Source organism: Lissotriton vulgaris, chromosome 3_1 (assembly GCF_964263255.1).
Source record: "Lissotriton vulgaris chromosome 3_1, aLisVul1.2, whole genome shotgun sequence".
Lineage (NCBI taxonomy): Eukaryota > Metazoa > Chordata > Amphibia > Caudata > Salamandridae > Lissotriton > Lissotriton vulgaris.
This window is the reverse complement of record NC_141689.1, coordinates 1,511,298,781-1,511,313,303: the sequence shown is the minus strand read 5'-3', so window position 1 is coordinate 1,511,313,303 and position 14,523 is coordinate 1,511,298,781. Positions and strand designations below refer to the sequence as shown.

General features: G+C 41.8%; 1 protein-coding gene across 2 annotated transcripts in view; it reads right to left on the bottom strand.

Moving 5' to 3' along the window:
* Nucleotides 1-14,523, bottom strand: part of IGFBP7 (insulin like growth factor binding protein 7) — a 144,900-nt gene that overhangs the window by 31,227 nt on the left and 99,150 nt on the right. The gene's annotated exons all lie outside the window — the stretch shown is intronic.

Here is a 14,523-nt window from a genome sequence, read left to right as displayed (position 1 = left end):
GGCTATTTGATTACATGGCACATTTTGATCTGAGGAAGAGATTTTATTTTGATTAATAGCACTGGAAGAATTCTATAGGGGTGATTACCAATGGTAAACTTATACTTTTGTGCAACTTTACAATTGTTTGCTATTCACAAAGGTATTTTACGAGTAGTATCTTTACAATTGCAGTCTTCACACATAAGATAGGACTTCCCTATCTTTTTATATGAAGAGACTTCGATGTCGTAAAGATACTACTTGTAAAATACTTTTGTGAACAGCAAACAATCGTAAACGTACACAAAAGTTAAGTTTACCTTTGTGAATCAGGCCCTATAAGGTTACTTTGTTTGAGTGGTCGGTCTTAACATTTTTATTTATTTTCATTATAAAGGTATAAGACCGCTATCCCAGAAAAAGGTGAGGAATAAACACAGAACATATCAACTGCAAGGGATGAAAGATCTAGAGAAGAGGGTAGAAGACCTCAAATACTACATTTGATGTCCCAGTATGCCATCCATGTACTCTTAAAGAGGTCGTACATTGCGAAACATCCTGTCAAGGACTGTCTGGGACACAGTCAAGGACTTGAGCAAGGATTGGGAACTGGATAGAAAACATACACAGAAAGAGGAGTACAGCGCTGCCCAGGGTCGCATAGGGTGTCAGAGGAGAAAAAGGGATCCAAAGGGGAAGCCTGTGCAAGTGAACAGGATGGCTAGTACTCAAAGGATGGCCACTCAAGAGGCCATTTAGCAGTCAGAATAACTACACCTAGGACGGACATGCAGACATCTATTTTTATACACTCACTCCACACGATAAGACTGAGACTTCATCATCCACAATTGCTGTTACATATACTGACTGCAAATACCAACATATAGGATTTGCATGCAAAGGCAGGGTCTGTGGAGCTGATACATATGGTGATGTTATAAATGTAACTCAAAGACAGTACTCACAGTGAACAAGAAACACCACCTAGGTTGTCAGCTGGGTCCACGGATCCTGGCGATCAAAAATGAACATGCAAGACAGTAACAGCAAGGGAGTAGAACTAAATACAGGCACAATAGACAAGGAGCAAGCAAGGAGGAGTGCCTAACAGGAAAAGAAGGAATTCAAGGGGCACACTTGGCAGAAAACAAGTAACAAAAATACAAGGTAATAGAAACATGAATAGCAAGACAGTGAACTAGGAACTGAAATAAAGGAAATGGGAAAAAAACAGGGACTGGAAAAGGATATACAGAAGGGGCGGCTACAAGGGTATACTAGAATGGTGCTAGAGCAGGAGTCAAGAAAATAAAGTAGCACTGAAGGCTGTGCTGGAGCAAGAACAAGAATTTAGCAAAAGTTCAAATGCCAAGTCAGCACTACAGACAGTGCTAGTTCAGCAACAAGGGAAACTACTGCAGCTCAGGAACAAGGAATGCTAAGGCTCAGGAGTCAAGGTAGCGCTGCAGACAATGCTAATTCAGAAACAAGGAAAACAGCAGCAGCTCAGGATCAAGAACATGAAAGGTCAGGAAACACTGGAAACAAGGATATCAAAACCTCAGGAAACACTGGAAACAAGGGTCGGTCCCACCGATACACAACTACAATGACCAACCTTGGCCTGAAGGGAGCTGGGATTTAAAATAGCTCACAGTAATCTCATGCATCAAGTGTGAGCAAGCTCGCAGCAGCCAGCCAAAGGTGAGCTGAATTCCTCCACCCATCCGTGGCCTGCAGAAGTGGAGACAGAGCAGGGAATTCTAGGTAATGGGGTTTCAGGCATGAGCAGGCTGGCTTTCACAAAACCCGGCATGGATTAGGAATAGATGGCAATTTGCAAGTAGAATCCAAATGACTGGAAGTCAGTATGCACATGAAGAGGAGGGTCTGGAAGCTTATTAGACCACTGGAGAGTCCCACAGTTCAGCCCCCTGGTGGTGAACATGAGAACGCAGGGAGCAAGTTGTGACACATCATTTACTATGCAATCTTTAATAAGCATGCCTATACCACACAGCCGTTATCATGTAGATGGCTTAACCACACATGCCTTTACCATGCATGAAATATTTATATATCACTCTTCTCCCCACCTTCAAAGGACTAGAATGGCATTCCGGGGCAGTACAGTATTGTTGCATTTATTTAGGCAATTTCAATGCGGATACACAAAGCGCATCAATGCGTTTCGGTGACCTTCATCTTTTTCAGGATGCTGACTGCCATTACTTTCGCTCTTTTAACTTGTATTGTTTACAGAAACATAAACAATATACTAATTACTCAGAGTGAATACCTCAAAAACTTTTATTATGAAATGCAGGGGAGGTAGTAAACAATGCAGAGACATCTACATTGACAATAAAAAGGTTGAAATTATAAAAAAATATTTACTTATTTAGGCATTCTTTTTGATCAGAAGGGGACATGGTCCCAGGCGGTCCAATCTAGAAAATGAATGTTCATGAAAGCCACTGCCGCATTAGCTAATTTTTCTAGAAAGCTTGGTAGACTATCTCCTTTAGAGTTATTACACATTTACCAGGCAGAATGCATCTCCACTGCTATGTATGGTGCAGGCGTCTGGGGCTATGTAGATTCTCAGCCCCTACAGCTAGTTGAGAAGGCCTTTTTAATTTTTTTGCTGCCGGTCCTAAGCAGTACATCTTCTTATATTTGTCATTCTGAGCTAGGGATGCCAAATATATCCAATCTCATAAAAACAAAACCTGTTTTATTATGGCATAGCATATGGACCACAACAAAAAATACTTTCAATCTGAATATTTTAACTGATAGTCTTAAGTTAGAGTGGGTCTGTACTATACCATGGTTAAATATGTTAACAATTTTATGAACAATCTTGGGCATCCCGAATAGTATGATGACCCTAGCACCATGATCACTATTTCTAGAAAAGTTCTTAAAGGAAATTATGGCGCTTTTGGACACAATTAGATTACCCAAAGAAATAGTGAAGCCAACAGGATTGGCTAATCAAATGATTCTAACCACCTATGGTATCCAGCCATATCTTAAGAATACTTACGGCGGATGCGACAGATTCCTACTCACCCGAAATAGACTTGGTATCTTTACAGATTAACAAGCTTCCCTACTATGAATGACTGGTCCAGAGTCATGTGCAGATGTCCATGTGACGTGGTTTCCCAACAATCAACATTACACGTTCTTTTATTGTGTACATTTTATTATGTACAAATAAAAGTTGGATCTTACCAATCCTAAAGTTACTCTGCCTCAGATAATGTTGACCCGCATTTTTAGCATTGCACTTTCTAGAGAATGAACACTTTACAAGGTCACTATCTGTATTTTTAAAATAAGTTATCAAATGTAGGAAAAATATCTTAATGTGAACTTTCTATAACATGACATTTCTTCTTATCTATGTGCAATAGGTAGCCACAGGATGGTGTTTTAATTCAAATTATTGATTGTATTTTTAAATTATGTTTTTAAAGCTGTATAGATTGTGATAATGTGTGATATTATGTGCTTTTATGATTATCCTGAAAGTAATCGAATAAAGCTTTATTGAATTGAATTGACTAATTACTACCTCAACAGTACTGCTCCATCTAGAGTGTTAAACAAATACATTTTCATAATATTAAAATAACTGTGTTAAGGCAACATATGTTTTCAATGGAAAACATTTATAGGAAAGTTGATGTTATTTACAAGGCTGCTTGGTGTTATTCATATTGAGCCCTAGAGGGGCATCACCAACACTGTTATCTTGTTCCAAAATACGTAATGCAAAGTTTAAAAATTATATTTGTTACAAAAATTTTAATTTATACAAACTTCACAATGTAGATCTATAACTTAAAAAATAATGCTGAAGAGCCAATATACTATTCTCTCTAATGAACAACCCATGCCAAATTGAATATTATCTCTGTAATTCTATGCCCAAATGGGCACCCCTTATCCTGTAACGTTTTCCATTATCTTCAAATTTAAACTGTGTCTCATCTTTATTTAGTACTGTCTATATTCTTCTCTACGGCCATACTCCTGAAATTTAAACAATGAAATACAGTAAAGTAAAACAGTCTCTAAATATAAAAAATTCTTTAAAAAGGTAAAAGTAGCAGCTTCACAAATGTATGCCCATTTCCTCATCAATCTTGAGCCTGTGGGTTTTTATGCCCATTTTCAATATGTAGCTGGCTTCTAACCTCCACAGTTGCTTCTGTCTATCTTTTCTAGCTGGTTGGGGGCTGTAAGGGGAGCCCAGCTGCCCCAGTCTGCTTCCCACCTCCAGCGAAAGCCGGAATTGCTCCTGCGTGCAAAGAATAGCTAAAAATGCAGATTTCTGCAGACAGGAGCAATCTTTTTATCTATTTCCCCACTCGCTGTAGTGCGGGTAGGGATACAGATGAAAAGTCCACTTCCAGCAGGCAGGACCATTTTTCATGCTCTCACCGGCTGGGAGCAGACTTGGTGTTTGATCCCGCTTGGTGAGAGTTTTGAAATTGCTCCCTGCCAAGCAAGAGCAAGCACAGGTTTCCCTGCCCACTTCAGTGCGGGCAGGAAAACCGCTATGTCCGTGGGGAAGGCATGTGAGTCAGCCCTGGCTGATAGTGTCCCCAGGGCCCTTACTGGCTCGGGGAGGAGGGCCTCATGACACCCCTTCCTTTTGTAAAGATGGGCCTCAGGGGGATGAGGTCCCCGTGGCCAATATAGTTACCTCATTGCACAATTTACAGGTAATTTAGATAACTATAACTGGTGAATTTCTGTGGTTCTTAAGAGTTTAAAACATTACGTTGTTGCTGAACATTTCATCTAACTATAACGTTACTTAAACCTTTGTTTTTTCCCAGTGAACTTCCAAGGTTTTTTTTTGTTGCTTAAAGTAATATTTTATTACCATTCATAAATCCAACTCTCCTCACCTAATCCCCTCCCTTCCTCACCAGAGGGTCACCCTCCCTGAGCCTGGTATGGCCCTGGGGACCACAACCCCCAGGGCTCTGTGTGTGTCTGGGTCTCTCGCTCTCGCTCTCTCCAACCTCCCTCTCAGGTCCTTGGGATCCCACCCCCCAGGGTTGTCTTTTTATTTTAAATGAGAGGGGGCCACACAGCCCCCCGCTGTGGGCCTTTTGTGGCTCTGGGGACCCCATTCCCCAGGGATATATATATTTATCCTTATCCTACTGGTGGTCGCTAGAGGGTAGTTATAGTTAGGACCAAGTTTCCATAGGGATTTATTTTTTTGGGACTTGGCTATAACTTTGGCGTTGTTTGACCAATCTGCAAGAAATTTTGCTGAAAAAGTGTCACAGTGGGTATTATTGCTTAGGAAAGTTTGGGGGTGATCCATGCAGTGGAGACGGAGTATTCGGGGCTCGAAATAAGGTTGCACTTGTAATGTTAATTCCGGTAGGAACCTTTACCCACATTTACAGCCCAAACTGCTAAACGGCAAATACTGCAAATTTGGCAGAGAGGTAGATGTCAGTTCAAGGCAGGGCCTTTTGCTTATTTGGTGTTAATCCAGTCAGTAGTTTTTGAGAAATGTAAGTATAAAATTGTAGTGATATATCGCTGGCCGCAAACGTTTTGCGATGAGTCGCGAATGCATGCGCCAACGGGAATGTTCTAATTGGCCAGACGGAACCTGAACAGAAAGTTGCGGACACCATTTTATTGCTTGTGAACGGTTCTAGGGGCTGAAAATCTGCGTGAAAGCCCACATAAGGAGTCAGAGTGGAGATACTTTGACCCCATGGTTGAGAAATGGAGGTGTTAGTGACAGAAGTCTGTGACCGCCAGCACAGCCCCCTGTGTACCATTGCGGGGACATCGCAACTATTAACATCGTTACGAATATTGGTAAAAATATTTTTTAAATATATCAATGAATCATTAGTATGCATTTTTCTAGAGATATTGATAAATGTTTTAATAGAGTTATTTATATTGTGAGTTATCTACTTTGATGGTTAGAATGAATTATATAGTTGTAATTTTTTTATGTGGTGGTGGCTATTGAACTCCAGTTTTTGCTTACTGCTTTTGCGATGTCCCCGTGGGGATTGCGATGACCGACGTCATCACGATCTCTGGCCTCACAACGAAAAACGGAGAATACATTTTAGAGACGGTTGTTCTAGAAATACAGTAGAAAAAGATGAGTATGAAGTGTACAGTAATAAACCTCTAGTGCGTAGAATACTGTAATGTATGTGCATTTACGTGTATTCACTTTATGAGAAAGGCGCAATCATCACGCTTAACAACACCATTGTGACATCCTGAATAACTGCGAAAACGGGAAATAGGTCTGAAAGATGCTTTTTAAAGTAACTTAGTACAAAAATATGAATTTAAAACATGCTTGGAAAGAACTATGTATATAGTAATGTGTGTAGGGCAATGTTCAGAATGGATTTTTTTACATATTATTTTTGGATGTGTTGGCCATTGAATGTCTGCTCTTTTTTTCCGTTTTCGCAATGTGTCTGTGGGGATTGTGACGTCATCGCGAAGATCCCCAAAAACTAAAGAAAAACAAAACCCCTTCAGAAACAAAACTTCACAATATTTCAGGTACTAGTGTGGTTCTGACAAGAGTTGTGTGTATTTGGCTGCTATCCATAAGACTGTATGCAGAGTTTCAGGACATTTGTAAAGTGCACTCCATCGTTTCTATAAATTCCATGCTGTCAAAACGCAGATTGTTCTTATAGATACAGCCCATGCGATGGTCTCAGAGTAATGCAGAAATAGTTTTATTAGCATGTTTCCTGCCTTTTTCTATCTGTGCACGAAATTGATTAGGCCACTTCCATTTATGTCTTTAGCATATATTAGAGTACACCAAGGCAGTGTGAGGGAAAAGCGACATCAGTTCTGCAAAGGTTTATTACACTAGGAATTCCAGTCCTACCCCAATCAATGTGCCTAGGTCATTGCCACCACAGTACACAATCATGAGGTAAGGAGCTTGGGAATCCACAATGGATTTAACAAAAGCCAGCAAGTGATGAAATGTTAACCCTCTCTGGCCAAACCATATAATATATCTATACTAATATAATAAAGGGAGAGCCCAAACCTTTGAGGCGGGTAATCTCAGGAACCACAGCACCAATCACAACACCCAATACAGCGTTGGAAAGGGCAGTTGCAGCAGAAGGACATAGGCTACGCAGACGCCCACCATATACATTTAAAAGGTAAACGAACCGTGCCAGCAAAGTAGTCCCTTGTGGGCGTGTCTGCGTTGTGCTGTGGGCGTGTGCTGGGGGCGTGTGGTACGTTCCGCCCTTCATGCCATGTCTCATATCGTGTGCTAATCCCACCCTGCTCCCTTTAAATACCCCTGCACCCCATAATCATAACCCACCCGTACTTCTTAAAATACCCCAACACCCTTAAACACTAACCCATCTTAACCCTATAAATATACCTTGTACCCCAAAACCCAAACCTATCACTAAACCCTAAAAATACCCCTGTACCCCAAAACCCAAACCTAGCCCTGAACCCTAAAAATACCCCTGTACCCCAAAACCCAAACCTAGCCCTGAATCCTAAAAATACCACTGTACCCCAAAACCACCCCTGAACCCTAAAAATACCCCTGTACCCAAAACCCCAAACCTAACCCTGAACCCTTAAAATACCCCTATACCCCAAAACCTACCCCTGAACCCTAAAAATACCCCTGTACCCCAAAACCCAAACCTAGCCCTGAACCCTAAAATAACCCTGTACCCCAAAACCCAAACCTACCCCTGAACCCTAAAATACCCCTGTACCCCAAAACCCAAACCTAGCCCTGAACCCTAAAAATACCCCCGTACCCCAAAACCCAAACCTAGCCCTGAACCCTTAAAATACCCCTGTACCCCAAAACCCAAACCTACCCCTGAACACTAAAACTACCCCTATACCCCAAAACCCAAACCTAGCCCTAAACCTGCCCCTGTACCCCTTAACCTAAAATTATATCTGAACCCTTAAAATACCCAAACACCCCAAAACATATACCTCATTACCCCAAAACATATACCCCTATACCCATACTTACTTTATCCAAACATTAAAAAAAACATGCTTTTACCATTCTTGCATTTACAACGAATTTCGTTGTAAATGTATGCGTGGTAAAAGCATATAAAATGTAATGCCATGCGTTATAAGGGCATTGCGGAGTCATGGTACTTTCGTAAAGAAAGTATGCGGAGTGATGGTATGCGGAAAGAAAGTTGCGGATTAAGGGGTGTTTACCCTTCCTCAGTAAGTACATTGGTGGCACGGCGGCCCACATCTCCAGCAACATACTCATATTTTTTCACCACCCATTTGAAAAATGCAAAGGTCTTTCTCATTGATGGCCAGCACCGACATACACTCTTAGACACACCTCCTGCCACAAGTTCTAGAATTGCGAACTTTAGAGCTGGGGAGCTACGTTCGAATCTCGGCATCAGCTCAACTTCCTGTGATTCCAGGCAAATCGCTTTGTCTCCCCGTGCCTACCACAAATGAATTTGTTCTTCTGTAATGTAAATTGTGCTCATGCCATGTTGTCGAGTTCGCGCTATATAATATTGCAAGGAAAAATAAAGTAGGGAAACTCGAGTTCACACACTACTGAACGCGCACTCTTAAGTGCATCAGCAGTGCACTGTGAATTGGAGCGTTTCACAGGCCTGTTACAGATAATAAATGCTATCAAAACGAAATCCTACAAAACAATATACTACTACTGGCCGGCAGCAATTCATACTCGGACAACGTCGGGACGGGCTGCTAGTATATATTAAAGCAGCCTATAAGTGAATAAACTTATTTGGAATTACAATTTTACGGAGTCAGTGCCTTTCTTGAAGTGGAAGATTGGAGTGTTCCTGATATATATATATATCTTTCGCTGGATGCTGTCAGCATGAAAGTGAATACAATTAGGTAGTGTGTTGGAAGGCTTAGGAAGAATCTTATTATTGACTGTTTAAAAAAAATGTAATACAGACATTGATATGCTTTTGAATCTGTAGAGTAAACCACGCCTGCTGTATCTCATTTGGAGGTTTCTAATTCCCTCTAGAATGTGTTGTGAAATTGTGACCTACTGGTTCCACTGGGTTACTAGGACACTGAGCTCATCACACTGCATATGCGCCTCATGTCTTGGTACTCGTTGGGGGATGAAGTCTCCTTGGCTATTGAGGGTGTTTGGGGGCCAAGTATCACTTTTGTTACCTCTAGCAAGTTCCACAGAGTTAGCTTGCTAAGAGGTCTTCGGAGGCCACGCACCCTTTCTGCAACACGTCTCCTGGCATACTACTGGTTGTGGAATTACGTTGTCTTGCATGCTAAAGGACGTTGGGGACCAAGAAGCCCTCCTGGTACTTTCAATAAATCCTACTCAGCTGGATTTCTGAGAGCTGGTCAGAGGCCCACCCCCTTTGCAGACCATTCTGAAAAGGCCATTGCTTCTTTAAAAACCATGAGAATTCACTGACAAAATCAAAGGTTACAGGTAAATTATAGTTAGGAATTTGCATAAAAAAAACAGAAATTCGCTGACAAAAACAAAGGTAACAGGGCTTTTACAGTTAGACAATAGGATTAAAAAAAAAAACTTAGATATTCACTGAAAAAAACAAAGGTTACAGGGATGTTCTACCTAAACTTACATGTCACTCATACAAAACCCGAGAAATTTAGCAGTTATAGTTAGCTGAGCTAACTATAACTCGCGCCCCCGCAATGCACTGCTTTTGACTTCACATATTCCATCACTTATGACCTGGTCAGTGACATCACTGATGACACCTCAAATGACTTCACTGATGACAACATCCACAGTATCTCTGATGCACCCACCCACATCCAAATATAACTTTTCCTACACCCACTCCAACTTCTACACTAGCATTTTCAAAACCATTGACATACCCATACCAGTACTTTCACACTCACTCACTGATTCATAGGTTTTCATACTCGTCTACTCGGTTACCCATACAGCTACTCATACACCAACTCACTTACTAATACAGTCACTGATATATCCACTCATACATCAACTCAAACACAGTCAGTGACTCATAGAGCTACTCACTCACCTATAGTCAATCATACAGACAATTACTCACCTATAAAGTTAGACACACACCCACTAATGTATTTATATAGCTATGAACACATTCTCACTCACCTATACAATCACTGACAAGCACACACTCACCCATATGGTCACTATTGCAATCACTCACTCATATACTCCAACACTCACCTATAGTGCCTTTCACATATGCACTTACTTACATAATTACCACTGACACATCTATTAACTCATCGAAACAGCTATACACACACACACATCTACCCATACAGCTCCTTACACACACATGCACACACACACATACATATGCACCCCCCACACATGCACACACCCCCACACCCACCCACATACGCACACCCATTGAGCCACTGACTCACCCACTCACACAGACATTGAGACACCCATACAAGTACTCAGACAACCAATCACTCACCCAAACAGAAACTCATGTACCCACTCACATACCTATACAACCACTTAGACACCAACTGACAGACCAATACAGACATTCACACAAGTCACTCACCCATACATTCAGTGAGACACCGAAACACTCACTTATACAGTCAGTTACGCATCCACTGAATCATCCATACAGTTACTCATACACGCACTGATTCACCAATACACCTTAGTATGTATATTTAACACTCATAAACTTTTTTAAAACACTAATTTTCACTCGATGGTATCAGTGGTAAGTCACATTATCCATATAGGAAATACTCAGTACTCACTGACTGTCATCCAGCTTCGGAAAATACCTAAAACCAGGTCGCCGCTTAAGTGCCAACAACCAATGGGCTTGGGAAAACATTGTGAATCTGAGGTATAGTGAAATGAAATATTTTATTTCTTAGTTTTAAGTGCTAAGGCTACAGAGATGATGTACATGACTTACTGTTTGATAAACTGTAATATCTAATCTCATAATGTGGTTATTTTGTCATTGACCACATATCTAGTCTCCATGGGATGCTCTAGGGTATCCAAACATTTGAAGGAACCTTTACTGCAAGGCAGTACTATATTAAGTAATATAAAAAGGGAGTCATAATTGAAATGCTAATGCATCATGAATAGTAAAAATGTGGAATACTGTAGAAATAATTTTGGAGAATTTTGTGTAATCTGAAATTTTCTATAAATTAAGTATTTTCAGTTTTTTGGTTAATATAATTTGAGTTGTTTCAAAGAAAACATTGGACATTTTCATGCAGAGTTGGTGCCTACATACAGTCATCCATATAATTTGAGCCATTCTAATTCAACACCCTCCTCCTGGTTCTAAATTGAGACTAGCCGCTTCAATTCACTCGCCCATCTGCAACATCCCAAACATGTTTCTCAACCTACAATTTCTTGATGCAATTTGTAAGCCACTATCTACGTACACTTGCAACTAAGTTTATTATAAGCTTTACTCGTAAGTGTTAATATTTCCAGAAAACTCTCTCTGTTCTCTGCCATCTCATAACGGGTTTCACGTAGACATTTAACTAATTCTAAATTATTCTTTTGATCTGTTTCTATGTGTAGTAATCTAAAGCCATCCACACTATATAAAACTACAAACAAATAAATACACTGTTGCTCATCTTTCAAATGGCCCATCCAGTGTTGCGAAAAAACAGAGCTCTCTATACCCAGGTCTGTATCTCTAACTATTGCCAACTGTAAGCATTCTAGAATGTTTCTTTGCTTGATGATGACAACGGAGGATTTGAGATGTATTGTGACGTCATTCACTGGCTAGTTGCTTTATTAAGAGGTACCCATTCAAAGTATTGCACAATTAGTCTAGAATAGGTAAAGCATTAGATATCTGGGTTATCACAATAAAAAAATGACACCATTCAGACTGAAGACCATTTGAAGGAGAACGAGCACACAAAGTATCATACACAAGATGACCATGGGAGCTCGACTGCAAAATAACTATTTCAACACTCTTAGCATGTGATGGGATCAGGGGGCTGTGTCTCAGGAGGGCCTCCAAACCCTCCAGAGAGACCTCAACCCCTCCAGGGACCACAATTCAGCTGAAGGCCAATGAATATCTCTAAGAGATAGGAGACTCAGGGGCCCTTTATTACATTCTGCAGGGGGGACCCATCATGTTTTGTTAGGCCACTGGATGGTATGTACTTTGTCTGAGAGCACAGAGTTAATTTTATTGTTGACGCACCCTGGTACAAAGTTGCACCCTCAAGGGGGGAGGAGTGTTTGCATGCTCACCAGTAAACTACATTTACTGTGGCGGGAAAGGATGTAAACCAGATGATAGACAAAAATATATGTCAGCCTATTTTAATTTACAACGTTTCTCAGTTAACCTAGATGTGGATTTGGGTCTGGCTTGAGGTGAAGATTGACCTACTTTCTAGTTCCATCCTAGGATTGTTCACATTATCCAAACTTCCTTTGCTGGGAGGCTTGGGCTCAGCCATGGCCATGAGTAGCCCAACCAGTTGTTTGAGGGCAGTGTGTACATGCCTTGAGATGCCACAGTCGATAGAACTGCTAGCATACTATACCTGATGTTTATTATTTGTATGTGTCAACGTTATGCACTCAAGATCTGCTGCTGTGCAGTAAAAAGGAAATCCATGGCCACTGTATAGCCCATGGGTGGTCATGTCTTCATCTGTGTTGCATGAAGAGCCCTTGTGCGCAGTGTGTTTGGATCTTCCAACCCACCGTCTCAGTCATTTGCAGAGAAATCTCAGCAAGGAATGCAGAAGGTTCAACCACTTGATATGATAAGGGTAGGCTTACTGCGATCTCTCTGATGGCTGCAACAGATATGGCAATTGTTCATGTTGGATGGTGGAACAATCTGTCTCAACTGTAAATCCCCTTACTGGATGAGGCTTTTTACAGCAGATCAAGATCTTCTGCTTGTACTCTGTCCAGACCTACCAACATGAAAAACAAATTCACCGTGTGAGGAGGGGGCGGGCCTTCATGCAGATGATTGCCTGAGAGGCACTTCTGCCACCTTCCTCCACCAACCTCCCCACTCTCCAAAAACACACAAAACCTTGCAGAGCCTTCTGCTGCTGTCCCGGGGTGTTTTCACACCCCTGGTTGGATATCCTCTGCTTAGAGCCTCAAAAGAAAAGCTGGAACCCCTCTCAGGGCAGGTGATTCCAGCTCGTCTGCACAATAACAGCCCTTCACCGGGCGGCTGTGTGAAGGGAGCCGATATTGTGTGACATATGGTGGCACTGTATGAGTTGGCAGTTCAGCGTACCAAAGGCAAATACAGCAAGATGTATCCATGACTGTGAAAGACTGGCACATCAAAGAGAAGCTGCAGCTCTGGCAGCAGCAACCATGGCAGCTCCAGGCGAGTGTAAACACGTAGAGGGGTGGGGAGGACTGAACCCAATAAAGATGAAGGAAAAGGCTATGACATATGTATAAGTTTTGAAAAACTGCTCTCACACACACACAAATGTGTGTGACATGCTTCATCATCGGGTCTGCTTACAAAACGCCCCCGCGTAGCCACGCAGGGGCCGGAGCATAGGGAGGGGGAAACAAAGAACACAAAAAGAACAGGGAGAAACACAAATGTGACTGACAGTGATCACAACAATAAGTGTTACCCTTTAAGACTGGGTGAGTGATAGACGGGAAGTGCAGTTAGGTAGTGCTCATTAAAACTGGCTTGTGGACCTCCCCACCTCACTATGTGTTTACATGTGATGATTAGGGGGTTCGGGGTGGTGGAGTTTGGTTGTTGACCCTCCCCCCCTCCTTTGTGAAAAATGAAGCTCCAGGAGAGTGCCCATCTGATAGCACCTCCAGGAGAGCAATCTCCATGTGAGGGTGAGGGAAAAATGGTGACTGATGTCACAGTGTACCAGTGAGCTACACAATGATGGAGACATGAGTCCAGGAGAGACAAAAGACTGCCTCCCAGATATTGCCATCACTCCAGCATCACCTGAAACCACACAGCAGAGCCAAAGCCTTGCCAAAGGGTGAATAGCTGTTCTGCTTATAATGCAGCACAAACCATTCTAGCGGAGTGGGGTAACACCTCTCCAGAAGAGGGTTCGATAGAGATGGAAAGCACCCCTACAAACTGTTCATCAGATGCCCTACCAGGCGACCAACCCTGGATCCAGCAGGAGGGGGCTAGCAGAAAGGAAGTGAAGCGCTCTGTCCAACTCTCACAGGACCATGTAGTCAATCAGGAAGTGTCACTGCAGCCCCTTTCTAAGCTTCTGTGGGAGGAGGAACACATTGAAGAGATTGAAAATAGCAAGAGCGTAAAAAGAAAATATAAAAGTATTCCCAACATGCTCCCAAATTAGGGATGATTTTATGAAGGACTTGGATGCTAAAGGAAAGCACCACTCACCACATAGGGGCTGTTGAAGTGACAGAGCCATACTATCAAGAGA